Raw genomic sequence first — 20,012 nt, forward strand, 5'->3', positions numbered from 1 at the left:
AAAAAACATATCAAACAAATACTGAAACAATTGATAAGTGTTAGATTAAAATCTCAATCATAGAATATTTGTAGTCTCAGTCATCAGTTTAGAAACAGGCGCCTCAACTCCTGTGATGTGTGGCAGCAGCAGCATGAGATCTCGGGAGAATGACCAAGCAGACATAGATCAAGTGGTACAAAGCATTCTCAGATTTACTCAGGAAGAAGGGTCATATAGGTCAAACAACAATCTCCAGGATGGCTTGAGCATCCAAGAATCAAACCTTACCATGTATGGCATTTCAAGAAATATAATAACAAGTAAGAAATGTATGTGCATAAATCTGTGTGTGTGTGTGTGTGTGTGTGTGTGTGTGTGTGTCTTCAACTTCTGGTTGTGTGTGAGTGTCAGTGTGTCCAAGGACTACTTCTTGTTTTGTCTAGGTAGGTACATGATATGCATAGTGGAAAAAGCCCAAGACACAAAGAAAGTCAAAAAAGAAATTATTTAACAATAAGCATTTTTAATTAGCAGATCACTGAAACATTGAGAAATAGCAAATTCAGATCTCAGTTGGAGGCATAGTCAGGTGTTGAAGTTCTTTCCATTACGGACACACAGTAAAATAGGACTCTTTGAATCGGATTTGTTCAGTGTGGATGAAGAACAACACAGAGGAGCAGAGAGAAACAGATGAAGGAGAAGAGAGAAGAAGAGCTCTATGGGAGAGGAGGAAGAATGTGTGCTGGATTGTGCATATCTATGGTTTTCCTCTTTTACACATGTGGAACCTATGAAAGCTTATTTCTGCCATGAATAAAAAAAAAGGTAATTGTGTCTTTTTATCTCAGTCTGACTTTTTTCTCTCAATTCCTATAGTTTATATTTCACAAGATGTAAACACAATTGCAAAAAATAAAATGAATAAATATGTAAATAGAATTGTGAGATAAAAAAATTACAATTCCCTTTTATGCTTTTTTTTTTTTTTTTAATTCTGTGGTGGAAAAAAGCTTCCATAATAACCAAAGGCCATGTATGTTGGATTTGTTTGTTGATCAATGGCAGCAATTTCATGTTTTCATTTCAAGCTTCAATTCAATGATTTTACTACAACGATTCCACTACCACTGTTCCATATACGCAGAATATGTGGTCTGCGTAGGGCACTAACTACCAAGAGGACACCATCCCATCCTCTACAGGAGCACCATCAACACCACACACCCAGAAAGAGATTTCAATGGAGGGGCCAACTGAAGTTCTGCATAGAGGACTCATTTGACCAGTAGCTGCCCTGAGCAATTCTGTTACTTTCTATTTTTTTTTCTACTGCACATTTTATAAAGTAATGTATGAATGGCTTACTTGTAAGGAAACTGAATTTTAAAAATTGTGGATTTTATATTTTCTGCAGGTAGAACCGAAACATGACAAGTAATGCAGTTTTCATAATGCCATCAACTGTTAGTATTTTGACAGTCATTGCGCTTTGACTGACTATATGTTCATGTTGGATATAAAACTGCTGTTTTTTTGACAGAACGACTCGATTTTGAATCAGGTTTGCTGTGTTTTGATAGTGTTAGTATATGTTGAAAAAGGTTTTTAGCATTTTGAAATGTAGAGTTTGTATTTATTTAACAAAATAGGGGTTTGGGGCAGAAAATTTACTATTTGGCTGATTGTGTGATGTAGTGTTGCTATGTTAAGAGTTTAGAAAAAGTATTTTAAGTACTAGTAAAGGATGCTAGCAATTGTAAAAAAAAAAAAAAAAAAACCTAAAAAAAACTAATAATACACACAACACAGGGAATTCAGTTTTCCTATCTGTTTACACATTTATCACAGTTGTAACAGGAAAAGTATGAAAGGGAAAGTATACATAGCAAGAAAAGAATAAGAATATGCAAAATTAGGGAAAATAAAGAGGTGTAAGTGTAAAGGTGGTGGTGTGGGTAGAGGAAGGGGTGTAATGAGAAGCAAAGGAAGAGTGGAACAAATGAGGAGAGAGGAGGATTTAAAAAAGGAGGAGAGGAGAAGAGATGGGTGGAGGGCATTGGTGTTTTATTTATAAGAACTTCAAAATAAAATACATTGGCAATATAAATCTAAACAATTTTTTATAGTTTTAAAGCAGTTACAGTATTTCATAATTGCTAAAACACTAAACCCCATTCTCTGAACCCAATGCTCAGTGGCCTAAACCCATTTGTCGAATCAGTCACTTTGTAGGCAAAACCTTAAACAAGTTCAGGTAGTTAAGACACTGTTTGCAAATCTCATCCACTCTTTTTTGCAAAACTCTAAACACATTGTTACTCACTAAAACACATTTTGCACTGTGTTGCAAAATGGTAAATACATGTGGCAAAAGTTAAACACAACTACAACACAGTTGTCATCCTTTAAACACAATGACTCAAAAATTATTCACACTTATTTCTAATGATGTGATCAAATCAACTGTATAAAATATAGGTCAGTTCAGAGTGCACAGGTGACACAGTGCTGAATGATGATACCAACAATAGATGGAAACAATCTGAAAAGTAGAGGAGGAAGAGTATGTGTAAGAGGATGATGAGGAGAAAGAGCAAGGGGTGTGGAGACAAGGCTGTCAAGGCTGGATCCGGCACAGGTTTTTCCCTTTGCCTGGCAAGAGACGACATTGCCTGTGATGTGGAAAATGTCCTCAACAATATTCAATAATATTCAACAATATTATTGATCTGACAGTACTGACATTATAGGATGAGAACTGAACTAAGCTAGCCTAGATGATGACATCACTGTTTTCTGCAGAACTGCTTTATAGAGGAAAATAATTACAGTAATTTACATGATAATTGATGATCTTTACAATGTAAGTGAATCAACACTGAACTGACTTCAGCTGAACAATGACACTATTTTCTTTTAGAGCTGTACAGCCAAAATGAACCCTCTTTGCATTACTGATCATCATGTACCTGTTATCACTGTAAAGCTGCTTTGACTATACTATACTATACTATACTATAGTATACTAGACTAGACTATACTATACTAGACTAGACTAGACTAGTATCTGTGTAGTATAAATTGCAAAGGTGACTTGACTTGATTTAGGCCAGACCCAACATGAAGACGTGACGCTGAAGCAGAATGAATCTCTCACTGACTCTGAACTTTTTTTTTTTTTTTTGTGTGTGTGTGTGTGTGTGTGTGTGTGTGTGTGGGTGTGTGGGTGTGTGTGTGTGTGTATTGTATCATGCTTTTCATTTAGAGTTTTCTTTGACCTTTAGTCATTTGCATTTAGACTGCTGTATGTTTGCAGCATGTAAGTACTGTATATACAGACATTCAATACTATATAATATTGAATATAATACTGTACTTGCAGTACATACAGTATACTTTAAATTCACATTACTTGTGATTTCTATACATTTTATGTAATGGCAAAATGTGTTTACTGTGTTACAATATACTTTTTTTTCTGTAACCTCATGTTCTGGATGTTGTGTTTTCCATTTTTTAATGTAGTGTCTAATGAATGATCTGTATGTGTTTATATTTTGCTTAATGTGTGTATGATCTGAAAGCTTTGTTTGATTTTGCCATAAGAGTCAGAAGTTTTGTGAAATTAGTTTGAAGATTGGATTTGTGTTTAATGTTTTGAGAAAATGAGTGATGGTTTCAAGAAATGTGTTTTAGCAATTGTGAAATACTGTAAGATAATTGAAAACTTTTGCACAGCAATTTGTATATTCTCAAATGTCGGGGTGGCTCAACTGCAAATATGGCTGTTTTATATGAATTGACAAGGTAATAACATTACAGTTTTTTACGATTGCTTAAGCACAATTTTGAAAACAGGGCCCGGTTTGTCAAAACACTACACACAATTAACACAACCCGCCACCAAAGTAGCACAACACTTCAGATCATTTGCAAAATGAAACACTTCATTCAAAACTTTACATTAATTTAACAAAACCCAACTTTGACACCGTAAGGAACACACATGGTTCATACATTCTGATTCTGTTTGATTCATTTACACACTGCTGTGCTCAATCTTAAACTCTTGTAACTTTTATACTTTTCTAATTATATAGTCTGGGTTTGATTTTTTCAGAGATATTGTTAGAGTAAAGTACATGAATATATACAGTATATATATATATATATATATATATATATATATATATATATATATATATATATATATATATAAACACAAGATCAGTACTGCACATTGATGAAAATATTTATTTCTCACCACATTGTAAAACCATTCAATACATCAATGCATTTCCAAAGGTTATATTTTGCACTGAAAATTAGAACATATTCTAAATATAATATATTACACGAACAAAAATATTTGTGGAGACAAAACACCAAAGCATCATCTCTTGGCCTAGCTGGATCTGGCCATAGCGCTTCATCCACATCTCAGGCGATGTCCTTTCACGCAAGACAGCGAGGGAAGAATCTTCTTGAAAGGTGAATCCATCCTTGCACAGATCCTGCATCAGTTCGGTCAGGCCTTCTCCATGGCTGGAATGAGGCACATCCTGACACAGGGCTGGAGATTGTAAACCTTCCATGCCAAAAAAAACAACAAACAAACAAACAAACAAAAAAACTCTTCAATGGGTTTAAGGAAGGGACCGTATGGTGGGATGTATTGGAGTGAAAATTGTGGATGCTAATGAAACCAGTTTTTTGACCAGGGCAGATAGGTGGAAATTTACATTGTCCCATATGACAATGTATCTCATCTGCTCTGCATCCATTTGGTCTTCTGCTGTGACGATTTTGTGCAGTCTGTCTAAAATGTGAATATGTGGGCCGTGTTGTAAGAGCCTAAGTTGGCATGCTGGTGGAGGACCTCATTCTGTGTGATTGCAACATACATTGGGATGTTACCACCGCGTTGGCCCAGGACATTCAAAATGATTCAAAATTATGTTTCTCCCTCTCCCTCTTACTGCAACATTGCCTTTCATTTTGTTGAAGACTCATAAACTCACATTTTGCCTTTTTATAGTACTATAGCACCTGATTGTTGAGTTTACAGTTAAGCACCCAAGTGTCTTCACACCTGACGGCTGTGTTTGATCAATTGGTTTATAGGTGTGGTATTTTGGAAAGCAGTGTCTTGAAATGGCAAAGAAGTGACATTATGTTAGATTTCTGTGTCTAATGTAGAGAAGTGTGTTTAGTGTTGTGCAAAACAATGTGTGTAGTGTTTTGCAAAAAGTGTGAGGCTGAGAATGTGCTTATAGTTGTGCAGATCTAGCTTTGTGTTTTGCTCCTTGAGTGTAAGGTTTTGCTAATTGTGGGAAAAGTTTAATTTTAGTGTGTAAGCAATCGTAAAAAACTGTAAGCCTGATAATGCAACATCCAGAGCAAATCAATAGATCATTGTGGCAGAGTGAAAAAGTTTGTAGATCTCTCTCAAATACTGATAAAAACTACTCATTTCAAAAGGTTTAAAAAGTATTTTAAGTATTGGTAAACGCTTGTTAGCAGTTAAAAAAACACTAACAACAGGAAGCATTACATAAATGATGAACTTTGATCTTTGAGGTTTGAATGATTTTTCATATAAATCAGTATTTCATAGAATAAGAATAAGATCTTTCCATGGTACTGACTGCATAAATAATGAATGAGAAATCCAGCAATTAGTTTTTTCTATATCTTGGCTATATAGCCTAATTTAGCTAGGCTACTTGTGAAAAATATAAAGTTGAAACAAAATCCTGAAGTAATAATTACAAAAAAACAACAACAACAAACAAACTGAACAAACAAGCAAAGAAAATAAAAAAATAATCAAAAGCAAGTATAGTATAATCAGGTATGTGCAGCATTGGAGTTCCAGCTGTGCCAGGAGTCTTTCTGTGTGGAGTTTGTATGTGTCTCCGTGTTGACAATGGTTTCCTCTGCAGAGGGTTCATCCTACAATCCAAACACATACAAGGAGGTGATTTGGAGACTGTAAGTTCGCCCGTAGGTGTTTGTGTGAATATGAATGCTGGGAGAGGCTCCTGCCTCCCCACGACCCTACATAGGACTCTGACGCTCTTCTTTCCCCACCCAGGGCCGCGTTATCCTAATGGGCAACATGGGCTGCAGCCCAGGGCCCTGAACACTGGGGGGCCCCCGAGACAATCCTCTTTTGCATTTTAAAATGCATCGTCATCACACACCCGAATCAAGAGTCACAGGCGCAGCGGACACGCACGCAGGAATACAACCAGGACAGTGGCGTAGCGTCTGGGTATGCAGGGTATGCACGTGCATATGGGCCTGGGTGGATTGGTGGCCTGCTATTACGGGCTTAACACCAAGGTATACTTCAGGCGTTCGCATCACGTAATTTTCGTCATCAGGAGGGTTTGCGGACGTCCGCACTCCCCGTCCGTGTGCAGCCCAATTTTTGTGATGGCACGGACATTGTTTGTACTGTACAACAACCCATGCGAAAGTAAATTGAGTGCTTGAAAACATAGGCGTAATTTGTGGTTGGGACGGGTGGGACATGTCCCCACCACTTTTTGAAAGGGTCGATATTGTCCCCACCACTTTTTGAAACATCTCACGGCACAGATATCTACAAAAGAAACACCTCTAGTTGATTATCAATTTGTGTTAATAATAGGCGATCTGGCGCTAGGATGTGTTGTTTTTGAAATCATGTTGAGTGCTCATTGTCGCTGTTATCAGAGGCGCAACAGTGTTCTCTTGGCGCTCGTGCACACTGCGGATTCACACGGATGAGCGCTTCAGTCTATCGCTTAACTGCTGCAGAGACTCTCTATTCATTACGTTGAAATCACAAAACAAAATACATATAAACGCGTCCCTGTTCTTGATATACAATCACTGATGAACATCTTTGGTTTTAATGAGAAAAAAAAAAATTAAACATGGATGGATTAGAACCCTGAACCTCTTGCACGCTAAACAAAAGTGCTACCATTAGTCCATCAGGACAACACATTATTACAGTTTTTTTCAATTGCTAACAAGCATTTAGCAATACTTAAAGTACTTTTTCTAAACTCTTAACACAGCAACACACAAACATCACACAGTTAGCCAAATAGTTAATTTTCTGCCCAAAACCATATTTTGTTATATAAACACAAACTCCACATTTCAAAATGCTAAAAACCTTTTTCAACACATACTAACTCTATCAAAACACAGCAAAACTGATTCAAAATCGAGTCGTTCTGTCAAAACATAGCACTAGTTTTCTATTCAACATGAACATATAGTCAATCAAAGCGCAATGACTGTCAAAATACTAACAGTTGATGGCATTATGAAAACTGCATTACTTGTCATGTTTCGGTTCAAATTGGAGAAAATATGAAATCCATTGTTTTTATAATTCAGTTTCCTTTTACTACAGTAATAGTATAATGCATGCAAGCCATTCTACATTTTTGGTTGAGTGTTGAATGTGTGCATTCTTGGCAACAGAAGTGAGTCATTATTTTATAGAATGTGCAGTAGAAAAAGAGAAGAAGGAAGTAACAGAATTGCTCAGGGCAGCTACTGGTCAGATGTGTCCCCTATGCAGAACTTCAGTGTCCCCCTTGGTTGAAATCTCTTTCTGGGTTGGGTGTGTGGTGTTGATGGTGCCCATAGATGGTGGGATGGTGTCCCCTTGGTAGTTAGTGCCCTACGCAGACCACATATTCTGCATATATGGAACAATGGTAGTGGAATCGTTGTAGTAAAAGATTTACATGAAGCTTTTACTGAAATGAAAACATGAAATTGCTGCCATTGATCAACAACAAATCCAACATACATGGCCTTTGGTTACTGTTGAAGCTTTTTTCCACCACAGAATAAAAAAAGTATAAAAGGTAATTGTGACTTTTTATCTCACAATTCTGACTTTTTCCCCTCAGAATTGTGATATATAAACAATAGGAATTGAGTTTAAAAAGTCAGAATTGTGAGATAAAAAGACATAATTACCTTTTTTATTTTCTATTCATGGCAGAAATAAGCATAGGTTCCACGTGTAAGTGAAAAAAACAGAGATGCACAGTCCAGCATTCTTCCTCCTCTCCCATACCTCTTCTTCTCCCTTGTCCTGATCCAACTTCTCCTTTCCTCCTTCATCTATTCCTCTCCCTTACCCAGATATTATTTTCTCTCTGCTCCTCTGTGTTGTTCTTCATCCACACTGAACGAATCCGATTCAAAGAGTCCTATTTTACTGTGTATGTCCATGTAATGGAAAGAAGTTCAACCCCTGACTATACTTCCAACTGAGACTGGAATCTGCTCAATATTTCAGTGATCTGCTAATTAAAAATGCTTATCAATTGTTTCAGTATTTGTTTTATATATTTTTTTCAATACTTTTGAGCTGCTGTTGTTGCAGAATTAGAGGTTTTATCCTATATTTAAAGATTGGAACATTGGGTCTTCATTTCTGACTTGCTGTGTTTAAGCATTTGCAAATAAGATGAGAAAGATCCATGATTTTGGTATGAGGTAAGCTTATATGAAAAGAAAATTTAAGCATTTAAAAAATGTGTTAATTGATTGCATTTTGTGTGAAAACGACATGAATTGTGTTAATGGTATGGCCACAACAGATGGATGTTCTGCTAAATGTGTTTAGAATTTTGAAAATGTGACTACAGAATGGACAAATGTATGTTAGCAATTGAAAAAAACTGTAAATGCGGATCCACATATTAACTAATGTACATACTCTCGAGACTAACAATATATTGTATTATAGCAGATGTAAGGAAGAAACTATCGTATTAATTTTAATATCATATTATTATTATTGTAATAATACAATTACAATTCACCCCCCCACACACATTTCTGTCCCACCCACATTTTAAAACAAAGTTATGCCACTGCTTGAAAACAAAAGTCCACTAGATAGTGAGCAATCCACACGCCGAACGCATCTTTCCGCAGCCAAATACTTTTAAAGGCTCACACACGCGTCCGTGTGCATGTTCAAAAAAATGAAGTAAAATAGAAATAATGTTGTCAATAACTTGCTAAAGCCTATCTATGTTAAATGTTACTACTAAAATCATTAAGAAGCTGAATAAATGGACAAAGAAAGGGTCCATTACCATGTCTTAACGATGATCTATTGCATTTGACCGTCATTTTTAAAGTGGGTTTCTGAAACTTGTGCATGCAATAATGTAAGTAGTACAGAATTTTAAATGAGTCATATTGGTTTTCTGAAAAAAAAATAAAAAAAATAAAAAAAATAAAATGTACATAATACGTGATGGAAACATATTTAGAGAAGAAACTAATAGTAAATTTATTAGGAATAAAACTGCATTAAAAAAGTCTGTGACAGAATAATTAATCAACTAGAATATAATCTTTGTACTTATTGCATCTGAAATGATGATATGATCATTCAATTCCAAAGCCAGAATCGAATCGGTCGAATTTAAACTTGGACTTGCTAAAAAGCCACTAAACTTAACTTAACTATTGTTTATTTTTATCCCTGTGTTTTTACTGTAATGTCCTGTTGTCGACTGGGTGGATGCATGTATTCTTTGTTTGTTGTCACTGTCTGCAAAACAATTGCCCCTCGGGGAAATGTTGAAGTTGAAGTTGAAGTTGAAAGCCTTTTTTTAATTTTAATTTTATTTTTTACATTTTAGATCAGCAATGCAAAGTCTTAATGATGGAGGAGCGCATATGAGCCTACTGTAGTACTGTTGTTGTCAATCCTAGAAATGTTTTTACCATTTTTGTCTGCATTTTGTCTTTTTGCCTGAAGCCAATCCCCCCATTTACCAAAAGATGGCAAAAAATAAATAAATAAAAATAAATAGGCTACCAATAATTTGATACAGTACAGCACATCAGTGCAAATCAGCAATTGTCATTACTGAAAAGATTTAACACTTCAAATTTTAAAAAGATTACAAATTTGAAAGTGAGAGGAGCTTAACAAGTAAAATGGAAATGCACGGTCATAAATTTAAATTATGTAGTCTAGTCACATTATTCATCTATAAACATTTCTTCTTCTTTCACTTCTAATGGACAAGAACAAACACAAAAGACTGAGTCTCTCTGTATCGCTCAGGCTGCACTGCAGTGTCTATTCACAGGCGCGATCCCTCTACTGATCGGCACGGGGGCTTTGACCTGCTCCGTCTCCGACCTGGGCCGGTTCACTCCTCCTTAGACGACCTGGTGGTCCCAGGCTCCCCCAGGAGCACCATATCGATACCGAACTTAGTGCGGACACCCGATCGACATAGTCCACTGCAGCCCAGAACCCCTGAGCTCAAGCGATCCTCCAGCCTCAGCCTCCAGTAGCTTGGATTACAGGCGCGCGTCACTGCACCCGGCGAGAGCTGCGAGAATCAGCGCTGCTACTGAGTCTAGTGCGCTCACAGCGACCTCTAGTGTGTGAAAACATGTTTAGTTCACAATTAAGCAGGGTGAATGATAGCTTGTGGAGGCTAATATTTTCACAAACGGTACAATTTCAATACTGTTAGGACTAATCTCCAAACTACGGTGACCGGGAGGGGACATGTTCGGTTCACTTAGTTTTGTCGTGGCCACGACATATAAACTCGTGGGAACGTGATAATAAGTCGTTCCCTCACCATATGATCTCGAGGCCACGACTTTACATCGCGTGGCCACGACATAAGGATGTTGTTACCTCGACAAAACGATCTCGTGGCCACGCGATGTAAAGTCGTGGCCTCGAGATCATATGGTGAGGGAACGATATATTTTTCTCGTGGCCACGACTTCATTATGTTGAGGGAACGACATCTATTTCTCATGGCCACGAGTTACATGTGTAAACAACGCGCGCTACCATAGCAACCTGGAACTATCAGAAATGGACAATACCATAATAATATTTATTTTTAATTAAGAAAAAGCGCGGAATCAAGAAGTGATTATTAACATGTTGCCTATTGTGTTGTGTGCGATGCCTACAGCAGCATTCGAATAAAGTTTATCAATAAGTGCCGTGTCTTTTAAATCCATTCACTGATTGTTAATTTTTTATAGTTTTATATTATTTATTATTATTATTAGGCTATCATTATTGGTTAAATGTTTTTTATTCATTGTTATGTAGCCCTATTTGCTTTATTTCCCCCTTCATTTCGTGTATACTTTCTGTAGGCCTATATTATGTTAGCTATATTTTGTAAATACTTTAAATGCCAGATCATGCCAATAAAATGTGACTTTATGACTGTATTGTAGCCGTGAAGATAGGATAAATGAGGGTCTGTTATCATTTGTAGCCCCTCGTGCCCGTGACAGCATTTGAATGAAGTTCGAATAATTAATTATTATTAATTGCTTATATGTTAAAAGAATATTTAAGCTAAAAAAATAAATAAAAAATCCATTCACTGATATAGCCAAGACAAAAACTTAATTTTGTTCATCATTTTATTCATTTTATTTAGGTTTAATAGGCATAGGCCTATTAATAATAATAATAATAATTATTATTATTATTATTATTATAGAGACACGATCAGATTAAAAGGCTGTGAGATGGATGGATAAATGTTCATTATCATTAAATGAAGTTTGTCATCAAATTGATAATAACAAACTTCATTTGAATGCTATAGTGGCAACGTCGCGCGCAATAGGCTATTTATAGCTTATTACATTGCGCGCGATGTTGACTAGACAGCATTCAAATAGCCTAATAATAATTTCTTAATTCCGCACTTATTTTATCATTCTTAATTCCAGGTTGCTATGGTAGCGCGCGTTGTTTACACATGTAACTCGTGGCCATGAGAAATAGATGTCGTTCCCTCAACATAATGAAGTCGTGGCCACGAGAAAAATATATCGTTCCCTCACCATATGATCTCGAGGCCACGACTTTACATCGCGTGGCCACGACATAAGGATGTCGTTACCTCGACAAAATGATCTCGTGGCCACGAGTTATTATCACGTTCCCACGAATTAATATCTTGTGGCCACGACATATTATAGCTAACGTTCCCAAGAGTTTATATCTTGTGGCCACGACATATTATCACGTTCCCACGAGTTTATATATTGTGGCCACGACAAAACTAAATGAACCGAACATGTCCCCTCCCGGTCACCGTAAGATTCAGTAGCAGCGCTGATTCTCGCAGTTCTCGCCGGGTGCAGTGGCGCGCGCCTGTAATCCAAGCTACTGGGAGGCTGAGGCTGGAGGATCGCTTGAGCTCAGGGGTTCTGGGCTGCAGTGGACTATGTCGATCGGGTGTCCGCACTAAGTTCGGTATCGATATGGTGCTCCTGGGGGAGCCCGGGACTACCAGGTCGTCTAAGGAGGGGTGAACCGGCCCAGGTCGGAGACGGAGCAGGTCAAAACCCCCGTGCCGATCAGTAGTGGGATCGCGCCTGTGAATAGACACTGCAGTGCAGCCTGAGCGATACAGGGAGACTCAGTCTTTTGTGTGTAAATTTATTCAGTGTTTATTTATAATGAACAAACATCAATAACAAAATGAACACAGAATGTTATTGATAGTCAATTAATTCATTGTTTGATTCCCCAGATTCTATTTCTGAAATTCATTTTAAGGGTCAGTCACACTTTTCAATCCATTGACTTCCATGTAGATGTGAAAGCAGGAGACTAAGATCACGTGACCAAAACAAGATCAATGTCCTGGTGCGACATCTTAGCTTAATTAAAAGAGTGCAAACTTTAAATCTACAGTACTGCAATAAAGTGGAGTAGATATTGTTAGATTTTGGATATATGTTGAATTATGTTTTTAAACAAGATGCCACTGAATGTTACATCATATCATGACAGTTGCAGTGTCTGTTCAGATTTTGCATGCTCAAAGTTTTTCCAAGAATGGAGTGTTTCTAGAATTGCTGGGAAAATGGTTTACATGAAATACAGTGCTGAACTATTAGCACCAAAACCAATTGTGTTGGTGTAAAAACTGCTGAAATAGTCAAAACTAGAAGAATCTCAGCAGGCCATATCATGCAGAGTATCATTTTTATTTATCAAGCTTGCTTTACAAATATCAGTCTCAGTCTTCAGGGAGGTGTCATTTGACAATCACATTTTAAAATGAATGGCAGGGTATTTTAGTATTTAATAAAAGATTAAGATTAAGCTATGTAAAAAAAAAAAAAGAAGAATCTTGCACACTATGTTCTAAATGTGACTCAAACTCATTTTGTGTAAAATGCCATTCATTTACTGCAAGTCGTTGCATGCAGTGACAAGGTTTTACGATTTCAAAAACCAGTGAGTGAAAACCAGTGTTGGTTCAGTTGCATTTGTAAGATCTTAGAAACTATTTTAAAGTTAAACATTTTAATGCTAATTAAGGCCTTATTTTTACTTTAATGAATTAAAGGCTCCACGGACATCTATCCAGCGACGAAGAATTCTTGATACCGTTGACTGATGAATCCTGAAAAGGTGACCTAAGAATTCCTCGGACAGATTGAGGCGCAGCTTCATCAGTGTAAGAAGAAGTTCCTGAGTAGGCTTGAGCGAATGTTTTGTAGTAACAGGAACAACTGATGACACAGAGCTGAACAACAGCATGAAAGTCTGTAAACTGGGCAGTCCTGTGAAAAATTTAATTTTGCTGTCATCATATTGTGAGGGATCAAGTATATGAAGTTTCAACTCGCTTTCCAATTTGTGAATTTTTTCTCTCAGTGATTGACACCCAAAAATTAAATTTCTGTCATTAATTACACACCTTCATTTCGTTCCAAACCCGCAAGACCTTCATTCATCATCGGAACACAAATTAAATGGAATCCAAGAGGGTTTTTTAGCCTCCATTGAAAACAATGAAATTACCACTTTCAATGTCCAGAAAAGTAATAAAAACATCATTAAGTCAACGTGACTACAGTGGTTCAACCTTAATGTTGTGAAGCGATGAGAATATTTTTTTTGTGCAAAAACAAAACAAACATAACGACTTTATTCAAGAAGTTCGTCTCTCCCGTCATTCTGCTACACTATATTCGTTGCAGCGCTTCCAGGTTCTATGTCCGAACTGTGACTTAGTATTGGCTGACGCCTGTTCACGTGAGCAGCACAAGGCATGTGTGTGATGCTGACGCAGGAGCTGGCCAATAATGAGTCAGCGTTTGGACGTAAACCCGGAAACGCAGCACTGTGCCAACTGCGCAACAGACTGACAGGGAAGATTAAAAATTGTTGAATAAAGTTGTTATGTTTGTTTTGTTTTTTGCACACAAAAAGTATTCTCATCGCTTCACATCATTAAGGTTGAACCTCTAGTCATGTTGACTATTTTAACAATGTTTTTACTACTTTTCTGGGCATTGAATGTGGTGAACGAAGGTCTTACGGGTGTGGAACGACATGAGGGTGTGTAATTAATGACATAATTTCATTTTTGGGTGAACTAACCCTTTCATAACACACAGCACATGGATTCAACTACTCAACTGAGTCAGTCATCGTTACATATGCCTAAAAATTGCCCGTTTGATACACCTTGTTTGTGTCATTTTTTAATGCAGAAGTTTGACTGTTATGACCCAGGTTAAAAAATGAATCATCCCTGCACCCAATAATTTAGCAATAACTAAATGACTACTTCCCTGTAGCTGTCACGATCACCGTCTGCTCCTGTCAGTTCCCCGGACTACACTTCCCACAATCCTCCCTGTCAGTCACATGTTCACTCCACACCAATCACTTGTTGCCACATACAGCCTAGCACACTGATCACCGCACGCAGCTGCAGCTCATCACCAGGACTATAAAGGACTTTCACACACACCACCTCACCGCGAAGTCTTGTTAAAGGTGCCCTAGATTGTTTTTTTTTTTTACAAGATGTAATATAAGTCCTAGGTGTCCCCTGAATGTGTCTGTGAAGTTTCAGCTCAAAATACCCCCATAGATTTTTTTTAATTAATTTTTTTAGCTGCCTATTTTGGGGCATCATTAACTATGCACTGATTTTTTCAGCACGGCCCCTTTAAGAGATGCGCTCCATCTGCCACACGAGCTCTCAACTATATTACAGCGCATTTACAAAGTTCACACAGCTAATATAACCCTCAAATGGATCTTTACAAGATGTTCGTCATGCATGCTGTATGCATGCTTCGAATTATGTGAGTAAAGTATTTATTTAGATGGTTACATTTGATTCTGTGTGAGTTTGAGGCTATGCTCTGTGGCTAAAGCTAACATTACACACTGTTGGAGAGATTTATAAAGAATGAAGTTGTGTTTATGCATTATACAGACTGCACGTGTTTAAAAATGAAAATAGCAACGACTCTCGTCTCCGTGAATACAGTAAGAAACGATGGTAACTTTAACCACATTTAACAGTATATTAGCAACATGCTAATGAAACATTTAGAAAGACAATTTACAAATATCAAAAATATCTAAAAATCTAAAAATATCATGATATCATGGATCATGTCAGTTATTATTGCTCCATCTGCCATTTTTCGCTGTTGTTCTTGCTTGCTTACCTTGTCTGTGCACAGATCCAGACGTTAATACTGCCTTTCCTTGTCTAATGCGTCGAATGGGCTGGCATTATGCAAATATTGGGGTCATACATATTAATGATCCCGACTGTTACGTAACAGTGTTATGTTGAGATCCGAGTGTTTTCCGGAAGTCTTTTAAACAAATGAGATTTACATAAGAAGGAGGAAACAATGGGGTTTGAAACTCAGTGTATGTCTTTTCCATGTACTGAACTCTTGTTATTCAACTATGCCGAGGTAAATTCAAATTCTGATTCTAGGGCACCTTTAACTGTTGTTGCAATTCCGAGTCTGTCTGTCTGTCTGTCTGTCTGTCTGTCTCTGTCTGTCTGTCGTTACCGTTCTTGCCTGTTCCCTGTTTATTGACCCGTTGCTGCCTGTCCTGACCCTTGCTTTGTATACCGACCTGTGAGTGATATCTGCCAGCCCTGACCTCTGCCTGTACCTGGATTACGATTCTGTCTACCCTCTGCTGTACCTGTTTGATACTGTTTGACCCTGCCTGTACGACCACGCTCACCTTTAATAAAAACGCTGCATTTGGATCCCCTGCCTGAGTCCCAAAACAATTTTATCCATATTGTTACATTTATATAACCTACATTTAACTATACTTAATAATTATTTGTATGCTAATTCTTTATTGAAGAATTTTCAAAATAGTATTAAACAAAATTAAATATTTATTTATTTATTTATTTATTCATTTTGCTCAGTACTAAGAAATTGGAACTGTGGTCAGTGAGTGCTCTTATACTAGTGCTCCATAGTTATGGTCTTTGTACAGCTCAGTTTAGTTCACATACAAGGCTGTCGATGCAGGCAGATCAAAACATTGTCGAAAATCAAATGTCAAGTGTCCCCAAATAAGCAAGCCAAAAGCGACGGCGGAAAGGATCCCAAACTCCAAATGGCTGTGTTGCCATTGTGTAGGTGCAAGTCCTCGATCTCACCTGGATAGGGCCGGATCCGACTGACTACGGTAAACCTTGGGATAAACAGAGAAACTAATATTAGCATAGATGCCATTCTTCTGATGTAACGAGTACATCTAGTGTTATAGGAAGTGATTCCATTTGGCCTATACTTATACTTAATATTTTGATTGAGATATACTTAAAAGTATTAGCTTGTAGTTGTGTTTACTCTTTTGATTGAGTAGCCTTATAAAGTCTTATAAACTTATGAAAAAAATATATACTAAAAATGTACTAAATATATACTAAATATGTACTACTAGTACTAAAATAGTACACTACTAGTATACTTATAAAGGCTGATTTATACTTCTGCGTCGAGTGTACGCCGTAGCAATGGCGTAGGCTGTGCGTAGCACGTGTAGCCTACGACGGAGCCTGACGTGCACCTCTTCAAAAATGTAACAACACGTCAATTCTACGCGGGGGGCCGACCAAGATGCGGTGTGAAAGGACGGAATTTTCGAGCTCTCAGCATCAAATTTGATTAAGAAGGATAAACTTGTTTTTTGGAAAGATCTTTCGTGTTGAGCAAAGTGTATAGCATTTTGGTAAATTGTTTGCATTATAACATTGTGGCAAAATGCCTAAATCTGCACAAAAACGACCAAGTGCTGCTAGCAAAACAGCGAACAGTAATAGCATGTTGATTGACACCGATCACGACTATGAAGACGGGGTGATACACGATCTGGGCAACGAAGAAGAATTTCCTTCACTTCCCATAGTACCCACAACGCCCAGCAAGCCTCCATTAGCCAAAAAAAAACCATCGCTTTCCCAAACCAGGGGTGCGTTTCCCGAAAGCATCGTTGGTGAACCATGGTCGTAAGTCCCATTGAACTCTATTGGTAACGACGGAACTTGCGACCATAGTTCGCTTTGGGAAACGCACCCCAGTATGGATAAATCTGACGAGATTGTTACTAAATTGGCTAACCTCATTAACACCAGAAGCGACGCACTAGAAGAGATGGTCAACGCGACACGTGCAGAAATCAAGACTCTTAAAGAAAAGATGGGCTGTATTGAAAGACGTGTGGAGAAGAGTGAGCAATCTACTTTGAGCTGCATGAATCGTGTGACAGATCTGGAACGATACGGCAGAAGATGGAACTTGAAACTGCACGGCATCCCAGAAGCAGCGAACGAGAAAGTTCGCGAGGAGGTGATTCGTATCTGTCAACAAGTGTTACCGCAAGAAAGGGATCAGCTACCAGCTGCGATGTCGCGCGCCGTGTGGGGTCCAAGCAATTGAACGATTCGAGGTCTCGTGCTGTCATCATTCGCTTCGTTATAAGGAGGTACAGGGAAGCAGTGTGGAAAGCTGCAAAAAACAACCCGTTTCTTCGTGATCATGGCCTGCACTTCACTGAAGATTTAACGAAGGAGGACAGAGAATCAAGGCAGAAGATGTGGCCAGTGATTAAAAAGGCGCGAGAGGAAGGCAAATCAGCATATTTTGTTGGAGGCCGTGGTTATATTGAAGGTGTGGAAATTACATATGTGATGTGTCTTATACATATGTTGCAATTGCTTTGAGTTTTAAGATTTAATGTTTTATGTTTTATGTTAATTGTAAAAGTGATTAGCTATTTCTGTTAATTACCTGTTATGCTTTTAATTCGAAAGTGAAGGAATTGCCTAATATAAGGCTAATGGTCAGTTATCCTTGTTTTAACTGTTTTAATAGGTGCTGATCTTGATTCATTCTGATTTCTTAGCTTTTTATAGCTTTCCCTTTCGAAAGGGAACTCCACTCTGCGTTTGACAGAACGCATTGGGGAACCGTCACGTGACCCAGGTGTCGAAAACACTATCCAACAACTCCAATTCCTATTGGCCGGCGACAGCCTATGACGTCATACGGCGCGACCCGGAAGTATAAAGGGAGCGCCTGGAGAGACAGTCTCTATCTTTTTCGTCTTTCGGTCCTGTTCTGTCTGATTGCATCTATACCAAAAGACTCCGGTAGGGTTTTCTATATATACCTTACAAACGTTCATGACAGTGTGTTTATCCGTGTCCCAGGGTTTGACACTTGATATACATATTTTTCTGAGCGTTTTCTGTCTGGAGAGGAGCACGCATACACAGTGCTTGAGGGCACTGCTGTGTGTCTGTCTGTTGTTTACTCTGTTCTCGTTTGGTACTCTTCCTGAGGGAAGAGCTGTCTGCATCTCTGCCTGGTGGTTCTGGCCCCTGTTTGTGCTAAGGCTTAACGGTGGCTGCAATCATAGGGCTCGCAGATGAGCTCGTTGGGAAGTTTGAGAAAGTTTTATTCTCTCAACTTCCCTGGGGCTGGCGAGAGCACCCGGATGATGATGACGTTCGTGTTTGACGTCATCGCGTCCAGCGGCGAGCGCTCCTCTGGCGGGTGTATGCGAGCTGCTGTGTGTTTGAGACACGCTTCTCGGCGGGCTGCGGCTACCGGGAGGGCGCGTTAAGAAAGGGGCCGCGCGCGGACGGTTCGGCGAGCGGTTCCTTTCTGTCCATTAATACGGCAGCTTCCATACTTTCCATTCCGTTCTGATCTCCGCTTTTGAGATCGGTGAGGAATGGAAAAACCCCTAGCCATTCAGATTTGTATCTGAACCCAGACAGACGGGAGGGGGAGGAAACACTGTTGCGTTTGTGATCGATCTCCCAGCTATATAGGGCGATTTATAGCTACCCTCTCCTCTTCTTCTTCCACCTCCTGTGTGTATATGTATATGTATATATATACATATGTCATGCTCAGATGCTTCTTATGGTCAGACTGATGGCTGGGCCCATAGTCATTGTTTCTATCAGCCCGCTGTTTCTGTTTGATAGTAAGAGGATCTTTAAGCTTAAAGAACCTTAGATTCCATCCTTTTATGTAAAAAGGAGCATTAGGAGTTTTTGGTTTTTGAGCTGCAGGAGGGTCTATATTTTATTCATTTGAAATAAGACCTTATTTCCTGTATAGTTTTCTGTGCATGTAGTCAGGAAAATTAGGGTTTTTTTGGCAAACTGAAGTTGATAGCACTTGTCACTTCAGCTAATATGTAGATGTTTAGGTCGGCCTTAATCGGCCGCCTGACATTGTTTGCTTGTGAGCTTCACTTTCTTTCTCTTATCCATGAGATTTGGAGGTGAAGCCCGGGCTTCACTAGGCTTGTGGCCTTGTAAGAAGGCCCGTAGCTTAGCGGCTAGGCTAGAGCTAGGTTTGGTGTGTTATTTACATAACCTTATATTTACTATCCCTGATTAGGTTGTATAGTTCCTAGTTCTGGCCTCCTCCCGAGGGAGTTGTTAGGCCGTATGCCATTATCCCCTTGCTTATGTAGGCGCAATTGTGAGATTAACAGCTAGGTCGTAGACTGTTTTGACTCCCTGATACTGTCTCTCAGGTGGTAGGCCCTTATCTTTGCGTAGATAAGTTATGCAGGTTTTTGCTAGGCCCCACTTCCTAGAACTTTCATGCTAAGGGAAATGAATTCCTCTGAGCCACTTGATATCAGTATT

General features: G+C 38.5%; 1 long non-coding RNA gene across 1 annotated transcript; it reads left to right on the plus strand.

Annotated features, from left to right (window-relative positions):
• The first annotated feature begins 12,166 nt into the window (after positions 1 to 12,166).
• Positions 12,167 to 18,695, plus strand: LOC125261375. The gene is made up of 3 exons (XR_007183274.1): positions 12,167 to 12,413; positions 17,492 to 17,496; positions 18,684 to 18,695. It is a non-coding gene; the product is annotated as an uncharacterized LOC125261375 (long non-coding RNA).
• Positions 18,696 to 20,012: the final 1,317 nt, after the last annotated feature.

Source organism: Megalobrama amblycephala, unplaced genomic scaffold (genome assembly GCF_018812025.1).
Source record: "Megalobrama amblycephala isolate DHTTF-2021 unplaced genomic scaffold, ASM1881202v1 scaffold405, whole genome shotgun sequence".
NCBI classification, from domain to species: Eukaryota; Metazoa; Chordata; class Actinopteri; order Cypriniformes; family Xenocyprididae; genus Megalobrama; species Megalobrama amblycephala.